Here is an 18,900-nt window from a genome sequence, read left to right as displayed (position 1 = left end):
AAATAAGTGACAGAAAGAAAGAAAGAGAAAAAGAAGCTACTAAAGAAGGAAATACAGCTTGAAGCAAATTTACAACTTTTTCAATAAGAGATTAAGTCATGTCCATACTGCGTATATTCACCGCAAACCAACACTTTGGCCAGCAATAAGCAGGACGCTCTTCTACACATTTCTCACTTTTTTCCAGTTTCCCGTGCCCATCCTGAGGATGGTTTTCTAGACCCAGAGTCTACTTCTTTCCATTCCATCAGGTTCACAAAGAGAAGTTTCTCAATTCCTGTTATTCCTCTTCACTACACCCCTCCTGTGCCTCGTGGTCTTCTAGGGCAAAAATCTTGGCCAATTTTAGTAATGTACTTCACAGAGTCAGCCGCTGGATTTAAAAAAAGAAGGAAAAGAAAAGAAAAAAAAGTTTTGGAGGACCAAGCAAAATGAGCTCTTGGTCCAAAATGACTGGTCCAAGTCTAGATGAGGGCAGTCCTTGACAAGAAAAAGATGGGAGGTGAGGCCTAAGTGTAAAGGAACCAGAGGCTATTGACCTTTTCCAACAGCCATATTTCAAGTTCGTTCTCATAAGCTTTTACTGAATCCATGCTCCTCGAAGCCTCCTCATCTCTGAGCTCCTCTTGTCTCCTGAGAGGCCACTCACTTATGGCTAGCAGATACTTGGGTATCCCTTTTAAAATAATGAATGAAGGTCATTATTTGAAACATGGAATTAAACAGCCACACAAGGGATCCTTCCTCCATCATACTATTTGATCAAAGGTCACATGTCAAAGCCCACTGAAGACAAAATCTATAATCAATGAGTTTAGATAGTACTCTTGTAATGAATCAGGTAGGTCCAATAGTCTTCATCATAAATTATTGAAAGTGCATGGAAAAGTATAGAGAAACTGAGTATAAAAATAACTAACTATATTAAATATTTAGAGAATGCTTACTACATATGTGCTTGACTCTAAGGATAAAGGTCCCCATCCCTACGGGACCAGTGGTCTTCCAGGGGGACAGATACACCAACAGTTTACAAAGCATCCACACATAAATAACTGTGTAATAATTTATGTGGGGTCACAATGATAGATTATCCCTGGGAGAGACAGAAGAGAGTTCACAGCAGAAGTACAATATGGAAGGGGGCTTAAAGAATCAGTAGGAGTTGGTTAGGTTTAGCAAAACCAATGGCATTTGAGGACAGAAATGTAGCAACATATCATTTTTTGCTCGACAATACTTTTCTGGGCACGTTTTTCATCTTAGTTTCATTTCCCCATCCATAGCACATGGCACCTACCACACACCATCAGGTAATTTTGTTAATAGGTTTAAAATGAAGGTTCCATATTCAGTTAAATGACATGAGATGGGAAGAAAAATGTGCTGCACAGGAAAGTCAAATATAGATAGCTTTATTAGATTGCATATAATTGAATAAAATCATTTGATGTGCAAAGGTTTGCCATCTTTCCCTGATACCTTTTGCCTGATGATTTATTTCTTCTTTCCCTTTTCCTCAAGGAGAAAAAAGATGAAATTTCTGCTATGTGTAGCTTCTTGGGAAGATCACACAGAAGGAAGCACTATAGTCCCTGAGACCTGACTGCACCCAAGTGTCAGGAATATGTCATGGGGCCATAGAGGCATAGATAAGATTTGGTCTTAGAACAAAGATCCAAGCAGGGCCTGGATAGCGTGGATGACAAAGTTCTTTGAGGTAGAACAATAAGAGACCTCCAGTTTGGGGGTAAAGGAGAACAGAAGCAAATAGGAGAATTTAAAATAGTTGCCATGAGGGGCACCTGGGTGGCTCAGTTGGTTAAGTGTCCGACTTCAGCTCAGGTCATGATCTCACAGTTCGTGAGTTCAAGCCCCACGTTGGGCTCTGTGCTGACAACATAGAGCCTGGAGCCCACTTCGAGTTCTGTGTCTCTCCCTCTCTCTGCCCCTCCCCTGACCCTGCTTTCTCCCTCTCTCTCTCAAAAATAAACATTTAAAAAATAATAAAATAAAATACTTGCCATGAAATATATATTTGTACCCTTCTCATTGAGAGAAAAGGACAAGTAAACATTAGAATTTCTGTTGGGGTTTGCCTTGTGTCGATATGACCATGCTCTGACGTTGACCTACATGGGGAATAGCTCCAAAAGTATTTCATATATAAGATACATAATTCTTTAGAGTTCGTTATGCTTAGCAATATGGGAAGGAGACCAGGATGGGAATTTACATTTATTAAACACCTGTCATATTTACCATATTTTAAGCATTTTGTTAAACATCTTACATATGTCTACATGTTCTACTCATATTGGGTTCCTTCACCTTACTTTCAGAGCTTCCCACTAGTGGGAGCCTCTAGCTGCTAGTAGCTGTTCCTGCTGCACCAGGTTTGTATACTGAGACTCCCAGGGCCAGACTTCCCCTCCACTCAACAATTTTGGGCTACAAGACATATCCGATATTTTTTAAAATCTCTATAAAAATGTACCTACGTGTCAGTTCTCAGTTGGAGAACTGATGTACAATTTACATACTGTTTTCCCACAAACCACTCCCCACGCAGATGTAATATTTGTAAATGTGATTGTACGTTAGATTCACCCTACCCGTGCAGTGGTTATTTGCGCTTGTCCCTCCCTACTAACAAATGAGATGTTTTCAAAGACTGAGAAAGTCCACCTCTATGTAGCCAGATGCAGTGGCTTCATGGGGACTTGCCACTGTCTCAGACAGCTTTACAGAGTGCTCCCCCTTTGTATTGGCTTCCAAGAGCTCCTGTAACAGATTACTACAAACTCGGTGGTTTAAAATAAAACCCAGAGTTTACTTCCTCCTTGTTCTAGAGGCCAGAAATCTGAAGTCAGAAGTGTGAGGGCAGCCTGGGTGGCTTAGTTTGTTGAGTGTCTGACTCTTGATTTCAGCTCAGGTCATGATCTCATGGTTCATGAGATCAAGTCCCACAATGGGCTCTGTGCTGATAGCGTGGAACCTGCTTGGGATTCTCTCTAAATAAATAAATAAACATTTTTCCAAAATTAGAAAAAAAGGGGGGGGGGGGCGCCTGGGTGACTCAGTCAGTTAAGTATCCAACCTCGGCTCAGGTCATGATCTCATGGTTCGTGGGTTCAAGCCCCACATCAGGCTCTGTGCTGACAGCTCGAACCTGGAGTCTGCTTTGGATTCTGTGTCTCCCTCTCTCTTTCTGACTCTCTCTCTCTCTCTCTCTCTCTGAAATAAGTAAACATTAAAAATTTTTTTTAATTAAAAAAAAAGAAGTGTGAGCAGGGCCACACTTGCTCTGAAGTCTCTAGGGAAGGATCCTTGCCTCTTCCAGCTTCTGATGGCTCCTGGCATTCCTTGGTATGTGGATCATAACTCTAATTTCTGTCCGTGTTTTCACATGTCTGGTAAAGGACACCAGCCATTGGATTTAGGACTCACCTTAAATTCAGGATCATTTCATCTTGAAATCCTTAACTAATTATGTCTGCCAAGACCATGTTTCTAAATAAGGTCATATTCTGAGGTTCTAGTTAGACGTCAATTTGCAGGGGACCCTATTCAACACTTTAACATCATCAAACCAAGGGGAGAAAACAAACATGCCCCTGAAACCTCTCAAGACATGGCTCCATGTTTTTCTATCTACCTATCTCATGAGATGGCTTTGCATCAAGGCAGTTGCATCTTGCCCATTTGTTACCCCCTGATGGTCTGCAAAGAAGCTGCCTCCTAATATGCAGCTCAAACATTTTGTCTCCTTATTGCCTTTCAGCATCTGTTTCCATGAGTCAATTTTGAAATGTCCATACAACCCAGTATACTCATGGATATTTAAAATTACTTTTCAACCTGTGCCTTCCGCAGGATGACTGATTTGTGAGTTTCTCACATATTGAGAATTTCTCTCTACAATGATTTTCCTCTAGTCCAATCTGCATTTTAATAAACTGGATTCTAGATGTGGCTCAGGTACTACCTGTTGTGTTCATTTTAAACACATTCTTGTATTCTTTGAGCCACTTTTCACTTTATGACAGTTTTCCCACTTCAGCCAATTTGAACTAAGCTTTCCAGGTGAGCATTGGAAAATTGGTAAAATCTATACCACTCTTGCTGCCTGAGTATAAAGTCCATGTTTTCTGAACATGAAGCCAAGACATATGGTCTAACCTGGATGAATGCAGTCACTGGAACTACATATGTGAAATCCAAATTTCTCTGGACAGTCAACTTGTCACAGGAGCCATCAAGAAACACGAAGCCACATTTTGTGAAAAACAGCCAACTATAGTGCCCTTGCCTTCTGCAAAGACAAAAATACTTCCATGAAAAGAATATTCTCTCATCTCAGATCTCAAAATTGTCCACCAGATTTAGAATCAAAACTAAGACAGGAAATAGAAAAGGCACTGCAGTTCCAGAATAATTTGTTAGTAAAGCATGATTTACCTTAATATGTACATACTTAATATTTGTTTTAATGTGTGTAAACATAGCATTATCCCAAGATTTAATATAGGTGACTCTAAAATCAATTGTCTTACCAATGAAGGCTTATACAGATGCTTAAGCTTTAATCCATAAAGTGGCAAGGATATTCTAGACAATCAATTTAGTAATGCAATATATGCACATTAACGAACAAAGTAGACAGAAGGTTTCTGACTCATTGCAAAATGCAATATCTTTGCTTTTGTTTTTTAAAGGCATTTTTATAACTTTTCAACTCATAATTTATTTAAACATGTTCACTTTATTTTCTTAGTTAACAAGATATTATTAAATAAGGTAATTAGGCTATCTATTCAAAATATTTAATTTCCTTCTTATAAAAAGAATTTTTTTAAAAATCTGTTTGCCTTCCCTTCATCATTTTACAGTTATCTGAAAATAGCTTTTCATCTCTTTAGCTGCTTTTGGCTGAAAAAAGAAAAACATATTTATCTTTATTCATACTCTATTTCAGGTCAGGGTCCTCCTTCCTGAGTCTGCTAACAGCTCAAATGAAGTCCAGCCATTATCTTTTGGGCACAGTATAAGTAAATACACACAATTCAAATAAAACAGAATTACCTGCAGGAAATAACCTTTCTTTTTTTTTTTTAATGTTTATTCATTTTTGAAAGACACAGAGAGACAGATCACAAGCAGGGGTGGGGCAGAGAGAGGGGGAGGATACAGAATCTGAAGCAGGCTCCAGGCTCTGAGCTGTCAGCACAGAGCCCGATGCGGGGCTTGAACCCATGAACCGTAAGATCATAACCTGAGCCAAAGTCGGACACTTAACCGACTGAGCCACCCAGGCGCCGGAGGAAATAACCATTCTAATGCCAGCAATAAACAGCTCAATCTCAAGTTTGTCCAGTCCTCCAATGCTTATATTTGATGTTTCATTCTTAACAAATCTCTATAAATGGATATATGGTTAGGATCTGGCCTCTCTGGGAAAAATCCACATTACTCTTCCCCTATACTCCCTTGCTCTGAACTCAGGCACATATTCAGATGGACACACTCCTGCCTTGCTCTGTTCCTGCTCTCCCATGTTGATTCCTCATGACTCCACAGTCCCTCTCATCCATGCCATCCCAGCTCACTCCTGGACAATCCCAGCTGCAAGAGTTGCAAATACAAGTTGAGGGTCTCCTTAAGTCACACCATTGTTTCTGAGGCCTCCCTTAGGCCAAGCACCTACCTGGTAACAGGCCCCTCTCTAGTCACAGTGCTGGGCACAGTGCTCAGACCCAGACAGCCATAGTGCTTTGCCCTATGATGACTGCTCTAGTTTGGGCACATGAAATGATCAGCTAAAAATGATCAGAGCATCAGGTAAAAATGAAAACTCTTTTTCCTTCTCTGTTTCCTACTAAAAGGATAGAAGTCCTGAATTCTGTGGCTTTGTTTCCTGACACATTTATAGCAAAAGGGAATGAGAGAAGCAGATGCTAGAGATCAGGAGATAATGCCATGGATCACTCCCATGATCCAGTTGCCCTAGAGGATGCTCTCATTCTCTAGTTGGATACAAAAAACAATACATTCTCTCTTTTAGATTAAATGAGACTTAGTTGGATGTGTGTCTCTTACAACTGAAATAACCCTGTTATAAAAAGGGTAGGAATCTGGAAACAAAGTTGAGAATAAGCCTTAAGCACACTGTCAACTGGGACCAACTGGAGATTTAACCTTTTAAGGGGAGGTGAAGGTGGTGGTAATAACTGGAGAGGGAAATAGAGCACAAGAATGAGAGAGAACTCCAAATGGATCCCCAAACTAAGCACATTATTTTAAGTAGAGGTGGGTCAAGTAACCTCCAGAGTTCTATATCTCAGAGAAACCACAAGGTCTGAGATAAATAAGAGATATGTGGCAGCAGATATCACAGATTTGGTCTTTGGGAGACTGAGATTTTTTATCATAAAAAATACCTGTTTAAAGGACTGAGATACCAGGCAATGACTTGGTACAGGAAAATGAGCCATGAGTAATTAGGAGTTGGTACACCAGAATCCTACTAGGCCAAAACAAAAGACCAGCTTATATAAATTCCTTTAGCCATTATATGCACTCCACCTAGGGGTTTGATTGACCCCATAATCTGGGATGGAATGAAATAAGTTGCAAGGACAGGTCTTTGAAGCCCCAGCTACTGCAGGGAGAATATGGCAGAACTGAGAAAATCCCTTCCCTACCTTGCATCTCTAACAGCCAGTGAAAAGGAAGCACTGGATGTTCTGGTTATCTACTGCTGTATAACAAACCACCCCTAAATCATTTTCCTATATCTCATAATCTTGGGGGTCAAGAATATGGGCAAGTCTCTGCTGAGCAATTCTTCTTCTCACTTGGAGTTTATTGGGATCACTTGTGCCTGGTAGCCTGTTTCTTAAGTCCTAGAAGACTCCAACAGCTTCACTCCCATGCCCAAAACCTTAACAAGAATAACTGCAAGCCTGGGCTCAGCTGGGTCCCTCTCTCTCTTCATGCAGTCTCAGAGCCTCTCCCTGTGGTCCCTTCACTAGAGTAGTTGAACTTCTTACGTGGCATCTTAGAATTCCATGAGAGTACCGTAAAAGATACCTGTCTTCTCAAATGCCAGGTTCCAACTGGCAGAGCATCATTTCTATCATATTCTATTGGTCAAATTGACAGTGGCCAGCCCAGATTCAAAGGGAGGGGAAATAAACTTTTGCCTTTCCATGTGAAAAGAGTCAAAGAATTTTTAGCCATTTTTAATCTACCGCAGAGTTCCTCCAGGACTCTTAAAAAGGCCACACACTTGTCATGGCTACAACTTTGGGGTGTTGCCTTGTTTTTATGTTCAACCTCTCCCTTCAAATCTCATGTCTATAAATTTCTTCAGGTGAGTTCAATAAACCCTCATTTATTCACTACTCACTAGAAGAGAATAATGTTCCAGAAACAGGGCTAGGCTCTGGGAATATAATGATAAGCAAGGCAGATGGATCATGTCTGCCTTTATGCAGATCACATTCTAATAGAGAGTATAAGAAAGGAAAAGCAATCACTATACTCTCTAATAAGTTCCATGATGGGGTGTTTGGAGCATGGACCATGCTCCAGAAGAGGTGAAATATAAAGGGTGACCTACAAATGAATAGCAGCTAGCCAGACAAAGAGGGCAAGAGCATCTGAGGCAGAGACAGCAGTGTGCAAAGGTCTGAAGTTTTTATAGACAGCTCATGTCAATATGCTTCTAGAATAAAGTGGAAAAGGCCTGAGGGGTACATAAAGGACAAAGGAGTTGAAAGAGGAGGCTGGAGAAGTAATCAGAAGCCAGATCAAAAAGAGCTTTATAATCATTTTAAGAAACCAGGACTTTATTCTTAATGTGGAAATCCAAGAATAATGGAGAACTGAAGGATTTAATCAGAGAAAAAGGCATGGTTAGATTTGTGTTTTTAGAAGCTCTGCCTGGCTGCACTAGCGGGAATGCTTTGGATGGTGGCAAAGGTAAAAGCAAGAAGAGTGGCTGGTTGTGCAATAATGTAGGTGAAAGATCATGGTGGCCTGAATAGGGTAGTGCAGTCAGTGTAGGAAAAAAAGTGGGTAGTAGTTTTGAAAGCTATTTAGAAGGACACATCAATTGGATTTGGTGACTGGACGCAGACACTGAGGGAGATGAAAAAGGAAAGGCTGCCACCAAGCTTGTGTTTTAAGTTTTTGGGAAGATGATGGTGCTATTCACTGAGGCAGGGAACACAGGAGAAGCCTCGGGTTTAGAGATGAGAGTCTGTATTTTGGATGCACTGAATTTGAGGTACCAATGAGATATCCATTGAGATGTCCTGTAAGTAGTGAGAAGAAACCCTTCAAAGGAGGTTTTTAAAAGGCATGGCCAAGGGAGTTAAAGAATAACAGAAAAAGTTAATGCCACAGAAACCAAAGGGAATTGTTGTTCAAGAGTGAATACAGTGATCAGCAGTTTCAAATGCACTCCCTATTCCCGAGGCACTGAGCTAGAAAATGGGGCCCCAAAATTACTAAGACATTCTTCCTGCTCTGGGAAAACGATTGTGCTATTTCCTGTGTCTGCTCCCTAACTTCACTCCTTTGGTGCAGAGATTTTTATCTTTCTCCCCAGAATTCTCCTGCAATCTGGAGTCCTGGCCCAGATTCCAGTCTTTATGGCATGGTACCCATCATGCGAACTCTTACTGCTTCTTACAAAACATCATTGCTGTGGTGCTTGACTTCTCACTGCTAAAAATTGTCTACATTCCTTCTACTTGATTGGGGTCTGTTGTTTCCAGACATCTGTTAGGATCTGGTAAGTTTTGTTTCTAATTGAGTGCAAAGACTAACTATTCCTTCCACTGCCCCTACCTGACGTGAGCCACTTGTTCTTATATACAGAATAATTCCAAATGAGATGTTCATAAAATGGAGAACCTGTATTCTTAAGGATAAAAGTTCAAGAGGAGTCTCAAGCTTGTTTTCAGCCAAGAGTTTTCTCCTTGCTCTAATTCTGGCAGCTCTTTTGGATGTCCCTTTAAGTAAGGTACTGTGAAATTTCTTACTTCTTCCAGAGGACATTTATCAGCAGGGTATTGACCCTGCAGTATCTTTGGTCAGGCAGGTTTCATTCAGTACAAGAGTTCTCAGCCATTCCTCCTGTTATATGTTATATATTAGACTCTTTGTGGGGTAAGAAAATCAGGGCAGACCATGGAATCATCTGTTCCTTGTTACTGCAATATCACCTGGCAGATGGAACCTTATGGCTGGGCTTAGGAGGAAGGCATTCTTTCCTGCCATTGGCAGGAATGTAGGGCAGTTTCTTTCTGGCTCATAAAGTTGTCCTTTGTAAACACTATAATTTTGGCTGTCTAGTCCTTTCTCGATTTTCCATGCTAAAAGAAGCTGAGCCTTGGCATAGATAACACACAATATACTACTTGGATAATAATTGGGGAACATATTATACTGGATGATTTTTTTTTGGTAATAGATGTGATTTTTTCCATCTATGCTTTGCCTAGACTGGTATTAAATGGGCACACAGCCACTGACAGCAGTTTGTGGAAAGAGGGGAGGGTATTGAATAAAAGCCAGTGTACAATGTTTCAAATTTCTGTTAAAAAATTTACATACAGTTTATGAAGTGCTGATGGTGCTTTTAATCCAACAACACATAAGGGAATTTAATTAAGGTGCAATTCGGCACGTATCAACTATTTCAAAAGAGCGGAGTCACATCATACTGGAAGGTGACCTTCAAAAGGGTATCCCATAAACCCAAATTTGCATATAATCAGAGTTATTTTTAAATTTTATTAAATTTGTACAGTAAATTCTGTCTTTCTGATTAGGGTTTACTTTTATATAAGTAAATGGAATAGATATTGCCTGTTCAGAACAGGCACATTTTCTTTACAGTTAATATAGATCGCTACTCCTCTGGTATTCCAGATCCTCCTCCATACTCAAATTCTCATAGTTGCCTTGTATTTCCAAATATTGAACAAAAACAGAAGCCTTTTAAGTCTTGGAATAAAGTTAGCCAGGCAACAAACTTGTACAACTTCAGATACACATAAGTTAGCAATCAGTGGAAGAGCAAGAGGACCCAACTATGCCTCATTTCCAGGAGATTCACATGGTCCTTTCTTGTACCTTCTGGATCTCACCAAGCCCTATCTCAGAGCTCCTCACTGGATGGAGGAAAATCATACTTATGCTTATTTGCTTCCAGCTGGCTTGCTGGTCAAGGGATGGCCTGCATGAAGGAATTAGCACAGAAGTCCCAGTTCAATGTGGTGGTAGTACATAGCTGGAAACAACTGGCAGTTAAGTTTACCCCACTTGAACTGAAACATAGCCTATATAATATACAATTCTGTGAAATGATGGCATGGCAAACACAGGGGAACTAAATATGTTATGCATGGTAAAATAAGATACAACATGATTATAGAAGGAGCCAATCTGGATGTTATTCACAACATGAGTGAATTTTAGTTTATCTCTTTACACATCAAAAGGAGCTTGCATCAAATTGATTCCAGGAACAGCCTCAGAAAAATATCTCTAGCATATCTCTGTTGTGCTAGAACACTGAAAACAAAAATATGACACATTTCAAAGAAACTCCTCCTTACTCCAAATCCGCCACTCATCCCAGGGACTATACTTTTATAGGACTGTCTGTCCTTAGTTTATACAACAGTCTTCAAATCTCAGTCCAAAATGCTTCATCTTCAGCTATTTCATTTTCAAATTGAACCTCAGCAGTATTTTCAATCTTTTCACAGATGGAGCCAAATAACGTCCTAGAAGAATTTAATCCATGTTTTCGTTTTGTTGTTGTTGCTAGAGGCAGAAAAGCATAGTGGGGAATCGTGGACTTTAATGCAGACAAGTGCAGATGTGCAACCTTGTGCTTTCACTTACTATATATGTGACTGCACAATCCTCTCTGTGACTCTAAGCTCCAGTATTTCCATTTATAAAATGGGGCTAATAATATCTATTGCATAAGGTTGTTGTGAAGATTATACAATATATTTTAAGTTGCTGATATCAACCAAGCCACTGGTCCTCAAACTTAATTTGCATAAGAATCACTTTAGGACCTTGATGAAAATAGCAGTGCATTCAGAGGCTCTGATTCAAAAGGTCTGGGGAGGAGCCTGAGAATCCCCATCTATTAACAAACACCTCAGATAATTCTGTTTCCAGTGTTCCAAAGAGCTTTTCATGACGAACTCTTGATGTTAATTCCTTTCCTTTCCCTTCCAGTAAGCTATTCCTAGCCAACTACAGGAATTGGATTTTGGAGTCAGACATTGTCCCCAACCAGCCGTTATTTCAGAACTTCTCTAAGGATCTCAAAGCCCAACTCTATTCCACTGTCAATATCTGACCTCTTGCTGCTAATACTCAAAGAAAATAGAAGTCATCAGATGGGAACTGTGCCATTCCTAGAGACTGACCCTTTTTTCATTCATCCAGTTGATGAATATTCATTAAATGCCTGACATATACCAGGCACAATTCCAAGGCAACTGTCAGCAAACTATGGTCCATGAGCCAAATCCTGTCTGCTGCCTATATTTGTAAATAAAGTTTTATTGGCACAGAGCCTTGTTTATTTGTTTACACATTGTCAATAGCTGCTTTTGTGATACAAGGCAGAGTTCAAGAGTTTTGATCAAGACTGTATGGCCCTCAAAGTCTAAATTATTTACTGTCTGGCCGTTTCAGAAAATATTTGCAGACTTCTGTTCTAGAGATGGATTTGGGGACATAATTTCCCTTTTTAGTCTGTATTTCTTATTTGATATCCCTAAATGTTTAGCACTCCTTTTCACTTCAAAAAGTCCCATCACTGCAACCTTGCAACTTCCTTTTCTACTTCAGAGTCAACAAAAAGAATATCCTCAAACATAGTGCTTTGAGGGAAAATTACAAAGTTCAACATTCATTTCATTAGGTCACGACTTAAGTGAATATAGAGTCATATTTTAGACCCTTTACACCAAAAACTAACTTTGGCTAATGTAAACACAACCTGGAATTTGTTGGAGGTGTATTTAGTAGCTAATATTCTGAATAAGCCAGAATTCCAGAACCAATTCAGGAATAAGGGCAAACCCAAAGCCTTAAGCCCAAAGTCTTAAGGAACTACTTAACCATGGAGTTTAGGTATCAAGGTAATGAATGACTGGATTGGTAAATCCAGTTCACATATCTTTCCCTCAAACTTCAAAGTCCTGGAGGAAAGTGTCTGATTAGCCTGTGTTAGATCCATGTCCATCCCCCAGAGGCGGACAGTGCACCTTGACTTCCTCCCCACCAAGAGTACCTACAATGGCAAGGAGGAAATTCCCCCCAGAAGAGAAAGAAGGGTGCTAGTAGGAAAGAGTCATAATTTTAGTAGATGAGAGAACATCCAATGCCCATTAGCAACCCTTTGAGAAAGAAGACATGGAAGTTTACTTTACATTCTATTTCCAAAATCTATTTCAGGCTTAGATTGAAAAAGTAATAAGATATCTGAAAGGAGGTGTTTTACAGAAAGCTTACCTTTACATCAAAATCCCCCCAGATTTCATTTAAAACTTGATTGTTTCATTTTTACCTTTCCAGAACTCCTTCTCACCTACTCCTCACACTCTGCAGTCTTTGTAGTGACTCATAGAGCAGTGCTCTTTACCATGAACCTGTCTCAATGTTCATAATGCTATCTCTCCCTCTCATCCTGATTGAGTCCTAGAAGACATGGTGATTGCTAATTATTAATGATGTATTTTGCCAAGTGAAATAAGTCAGAGAAAGACCAATATCAGATGATTTCACTCACACGTGGTATTTAGGAAATGAAACAGATTAACATGGGGGGAAAAAAGAGAAAGGCAAACCACAAAACAGACTCTTAACTATTGAGAACAAACTGAGGGTTGCTGGAGGGAAGGTGCGTGGAGGAACAGGTTAAATGGGTGATGGGTAATAAGGAGGGCACTTGTGATGAGCACTGGGTGTTATATATAGGTGATGAATCACTAAATTCTACTCCCGAAACTAACATTGCACTAGATGTTAACTGGAATTTAAATAAAAACCTGAAACAAAAAAAGTTAGTAGAGAAGTGGCATAATAAATAAAACATCTACAAAACCAATAAGAAAGAAAGAAAGAAAAAAAGAAAGAGACAGAGAGAGAAAGAAAGAAAGAAAGAAAGAAAGAAAGAAAGAAAGAAAGAAAGAATATATACTGCCTACATTTCTCCTAAGTCCCCTTTTGATCAAGATACAAGATCACTAACTAGGGATATTAATGGAGTCAATAGCTAAGTTTGCTTTTCATTTACTTAACAAACACTTAATTCTTTAATGTGTGTCAAATATTGTCCTAAGCCCTTTACAAATATTAATTCATTAACAACACTGAGAGGTAGGTACTATGGTTAACCCATTTTGTACATGACCAAACTGAGTAAAAGAAATGTTAAGTAACAACATCTACCCTGGGGTCACACGGCTAGTAAGTGACAGAATCAGTGTTTCAATACAGGTAGTCTGGCTCCAAAATTTTTCTCCCCAAACTATGCCATCACCTGCACATTGCAAAGCTAACTGAACCACAAACAGATTGAAGACATGACATCGACCCCACTATCAAATAAAGATCATGAACAGTTTAATTCTCTGGAGGTCAGCTTTGTGGAGTTCCATATAGCAAAGTTGCAGTCCTTCTAATTATCAGTATCTACCTGTGCCTGACTCAGTTAAGTGATTCTACACTTTAGTGTTCTTTATTTTTTCATTTATTTACTTATACAACAAGTATGTACAGACAGTTCTGTATCCAGGCAGCCCTCAAGGTGTTGGGAATACAAAGAGGCATACATTTGCAATACTGGAAGACGGGTATCTAATCCAGCCCCGAAGAGGTCAAGGGAATGTTCTTGGAGGAGAGACCCATAAACTTCATGGAAGCTGACCATGTAGGGAAGACAGGATGATTAGGGGAGAACAGACTCCTGGAATGGGGAACTCGTGCCTAGACCCTTAGGCAGGGAACTACAGATTGAGTACAGCCATGATTCAGGAAATGTCTCACACTAGAGTCTAGACCTGAATTGTTTGATTTGGTACCCACTTGTCACAGGTGGCTGTTTAAATTAATTCATTTAAATTAATTACAATTAAAATTTAGTTTCTCAGTTGCACTAGCCATATTTCAAGTGCTCAATAGTTCCATGTGACTAATGGCTACCATATTGGACAGTACAGATAAGGGAAAATTCCATTTTCACAGGAAGTTATGTTTAGACATCCCTGGTCTAGACGGTCAGCATGTGATACTGTTTAGAAATGTTAATTTTCAGGGCACCTGGGTGGCTCAGCCAGTTAAGTGTCCGACATCGGCTCAGATCATGATCTTACAGTTAGTGAGTTTGAACCCCACATCGGGCTCTGTGCTGACAGCTCAAAGCCTGGAGCCTGCTTCAGGTTCTGTCTTCCTCTGTCTCTGCCCCTTCCCCACTCATGCCCTGTGTCTCTCTCTCAAAAATGAATAAACATTGAAAAAAATTAAAAATAAACGAACAAACTTAAAAAAAAAAGAAATGTTAATTTTCAAGTCAAACCTTGTAACTAATAAAACAAAATACCTGGGGATGGGTCCTGAGAATCTGAATTTTTAACATGTCCCCAGGTAATTCTGACTGGGAGCCAGATGTATAAACTGTAGAAGAGATCCAACAATTGATGGAACTGGTCAGGGAGGCAGAGTCAGTCTGTTAAAAGCCTTTCAACACTAAACTAAGGGGCCAGGATTTAAACCTGAAAACTCAGGGATTGTGTGAGAGGAGAGAAGGCAGAGATACAATTAGATAGCACCCTCCAAACTTTTCTCAGCTCTGCAGCCAGAATGGTCTTCGCAAAACTCAGATCTCCTCTTATCAACAAACTTCATCTGGCCAGCCTTTCTATAGCTTTCAGCTAATAACTAAAAGCTCTAACATGACCTGCAGCCATCGGTCTCTTAAGGTTCTTTTAGATCCTGCCCCTTCCCTCCTCCCAACCACACCATGACCCCTGTGGTGCTGGCACCCTTCTCACACTTGGTCTTCAAAACCCTATTCATTGTTTGCAGCTGTCCATTAAGGACATTCCCCTTGAAGGCAGAGGCCATGTATGGTTAGCGGATCAATGTCTGACCAGCACCCAGTAGAGTGCCTAGCTCATGGGAGGTGTTTCACAAATATTTGTGTGATGAATGGATGAACATTTCAGAAAGCTCATTGTCAGCAGAGTGAAAGATGAATTGGGGTCAGGCTGAGAGTGGCAAGGCATGAAGCAGTAAAGCCAAGCTGGGAGAGTGTTGCAACAGTCCAGGTGAACAGTAACTGTGATCCAAACAGGGGCAGTGGCAATGAGTATGGAGAGATGGGGACAAATTTAAGAAAGAATAAAAAGTTAGAATCAGCAAGAACTGTAGAATCTGCCTCAAGGTGAATCTGCATCGACTATCATTTTCTCTCTTTAATCTTATACTCCCTTAACCCCACCCTTTCTAGATGTCCATGGTTCCTTTGCTTTGATCCACTACCTTTCAGTTATTCTTATTTCCAACAGGCTGTTTTGTCCTCTACTACTTTGGAATAAATGTGTTTCCTCAAATGCTCAGGGCCATTAACCATAGGGATGTGCAGTGAAGTTTTCTCACTGGCTCTCTCAATCTATAAGCCAGAGTTTGATTTTTCTGCCAAAAAGAAGGAGAACAAAACTCAACAGGAAGCTCGTTCGTCCAAAAGCAGAACATCTGACAAACTCTGGGCTTGCTTTTTCTGGAAATGTCAGATCTCTGAAGACAGAGAACTATTGAAAAGGTTGTCCAAATAGCTATCTGCTTTCACCCACTCCTCATTCTGCTACAGCCCAACAGCCTATAAGGAGGTAATGTGACTTATACTATGAACGGCTTTAAGTTCCAAATCCTGTTTTATCTCTATTTTGCCCTGCTTTATCACTCAGGATTTGCATAATCAGTCAACCACATCAGTCACACTCTTCTCTACAATCCTACAGCCAGCACAGAGGAACCACACAATGTTACATTTTGTTACACTACCCTCTGTCACTCTTGGACTACTCCATGTGTGTGTCTGTCTGACCTTCCCACTTAATCAGGGTCTGGAAGTGCCTGCCTCTGTCTGTCGTCTCCCCTCCCTCACTCCAAGTAAGTAAGTAAGCAACCTCTCAGTAAATCATTCCCTGAGGTTAACAAATTGAATTGCTTTTGTTTTCTCCAGAACACTTCAAAATTTCCTAATCTCTCTGCAAAACAGAATAACCATTCTCTGAAATAGCGACCATGTTCACTCATTTTGATTTACTCTTTAATTTGAATACACAGCCTCTTCACCATCTCCAAAAATGTCTACATCTTTTCCCATTTTGATGTGCACAAATATATTTCATTCACTCATCCCTACTCACCTAGCTTGGACTCTTCCTTTAGGATGGAGCTTCTTGGAATTCTCATTGCATTTGGTGATGTAGGAGGACCCTAGGCTCACCTTTCCCCACAGACAAATGGAACCTGCAGCAAAATATGAAACAACCTCCTCTGAAAAGAACCTAAAAACTATGTGATCATACCTAATTGGACAAAGGACAGAAGGCCCACATCAAAGCTGGTAGGAGAGGCTGGGACACAGTCTCACCATAGGCCCTACCCCCAGGTGGCTACCACAGTCAGGGGGGATCTCAGAACCTGGAACTTCTCTCCCTGAGAAGAAAGGGTTTGAACCCCACATTGGGAAGCCCCAACTTTTAAGACCTGTACCTGAGAGGCAAGCCCTCAAAACATCCAGCTTTAAAAGCCACTGGGGCCCATATCCACAAGGCCCACAAGACTATAGCTCTCTGACAAATAGCTCTTACAGGGGTCATCCACTGGGATTCACTCTCCCCACAGCTTGGCAAAGAAGCAGCAGATCTAGATGCCCAGACGTTATGTGAAAGAGGCTCATTTGTTAACCTCAAAGTGATGGCCTGAGGAGCAGGCATCTAATTTAGCACTCATCTAGAGGCCTGCTGACTGGTGGGCAATATCTTCAAGCTCTCCCCGGCCTCACTCTAGCTAGCAGGCACCCTCTTTATTATTCTATTCTATTCTATTCTATTCTATTCTATTCTATTCTATTCTATTCCATTCCATTCCATTTAAAATATTTCTTGTTTTTATCCCTGGGCTTCGCCCCCCCTCCTACTTTTCCCCCCAGGAAACATCTATATACTCTCCCTCTGCCTCATTTCAGCTGGTGGACTCCAACTTCATGCTTTCCTTCTGCCACACTCCAGAACACTAATATCCTCTGAGGGGAGCTTTTAGACACACCTGGTGCCCTGGTTTTTAACGGCTGCTTCCCAGGGGTCACTAAGTGATTGCCTGGCTCTGGGTCCTATGGGACTATAATCATCTGAGAGTTCTCGGCGGACCCCCAGGGCACTGCGCAGACAATGGACTGAAACACACCCCCCGTCTTATTGTGAAAAAAGCTTACTTGCTTGCTCTGGAGCCTAAGGCTGAGGGGCCAGCTTCCAGTTTGGCACAACTAGAGGCCTACAGGAGCCCGTGCAGGGAACAGAAGGTCAGCCTTCTGTACCTCACTGTAAGTAGGTACAGCTTTTTTAGGTGGGGAGGATTTGATGGGATTTTGAGACGGATAAAACCTCCACTGGGTCTAGGGCAATCCTCTGGAGAGTTCTCCTAGGGCAACGCCCAAAGCGGCTGGGTGGAGAGGTTCACCACCATTGACGGAGTTCTGGGTGGAGCATCTACGACTTCCGGGTGGAGCATCTACGACTTCCGCTGTGGCGTAAATTCTCAGTGGGGCAGTGTTCCCTCAAGGGGGTAAATTAGTTCTTGCAGGGTGTGGGAAGGGGAAACCTTCGGCATTACAATGGTTTGTGTCTCTCCAGCCACACTATATAGACAGATGTATAGTTAAGTGTATCTATGGTATGAAAATTTTATGGGAAGAGAACAATTAGGAAAGTGTCTGAAAGGGGCACTTTCAAGGGGCAGACATACAATGAGAAATAAATATGTTGAGAAACACTGCAGTACAGAGTATAAATTACTTGTTCCCTAAACTCCTATCCACTGATTGCTACATAATTAGTTATACATGTGTTCATATTTATTTTTCTATTCCCTTCAGTGCATACAACAGGAGCATATAATAAATAGCACTTGTTCCCTATTAGTAGAATTTAAACAGCGATGTAGTCCCAACAGCTGCCCCGGGTTGTGAGGAAATTCCCACCTGGGTCTTTTTAGCTCCTCCTTGATTAGAAGGTAAGGTTTTCCCCCACATGCCTTTATCTCCAACCAAAGTGTTTAAGTTCAAAACCTTCAGTTCAAGGGCTAAAAATATCCAGTGTTAGTAAGGAATCCACCAACTTCATTCATTCTACTCTACTTCCTGGTCTTGAAAGAAGTCTTTCTTCCCCACTTCCTCTGCTTCTTTCTGAGTTCCATTAAGACTTCCTCTTTACCCCCTTTCTACCAGCTTCCAGTGTTGACTAATCTTTCAAATCTGAAAAAAAAATGGCTCTGCAAACTTGGACCTACATCTCTCAGCTCCAAACCCATCTTTCCACACTCTGCTTTGCGATGCTGCAGCCAGGACTCTGGACCGTGTCTCACCTGTGCTTGATGGCTCCCAGTCTGGTTCTGGCATAATCAGATGTACTAACTAAGGGGATGCTAGTGACAGGCAGAAGGAGAAGGGACATGCTCCTTCCTGAATGTTTGCTGTTGCTATCAGTGTCATTTCAGCGACATCTTGTCACCTAGGCAGTGGCAGGTGATTCTGGTTTCCAATATTTTCCACACTCATAACGAACC

General features: G+C 40.9%; 1 long non-coding RNA gene across 1 annotated transcript; it reads right to left on the bottom strand.

Moving 5' to 3' along the window:
• Positions 1-4,132: 4,132 nt before the first annotated feature.
• Positions 4,133-17,921, bottom strand: LOC125934627 (uncharacterized). The gene is made up of 3 exons (XR_007461476.1): positions 17,654-17,921; positions 16,482-16,584; positions 4,133-4,315 (listed from the first exon to the last, which is right to left on the bottom strand). It is a non-coding gene; the product is annotated as an uncharacterized LOC125934627 (long non-coding RNA).
• Between the last annotated feature and the right edge of the window lie 979 nt (positions 17,922-18,900).

The sequence above is a fragment of the Panthera uncia genome (assembly GCF_023721935.1).
Source record: "Panthera uncia isolate 11264 chromosome A1 unlocalized genomic scaffold, Puncia_PCG_1.0 HiC_scaffold_17, whole genome shotgun sequence".
NCBI classification, from domain to species: domain Eukaryota; kingdom Metazoa; phylum Chordata; class Mammalia; order Carnivora; family Felidae; genus Panthera; species Panthera uncia.
This window is presented reverse-complemented; position numbering and strand designations above follow the sequence as displayed.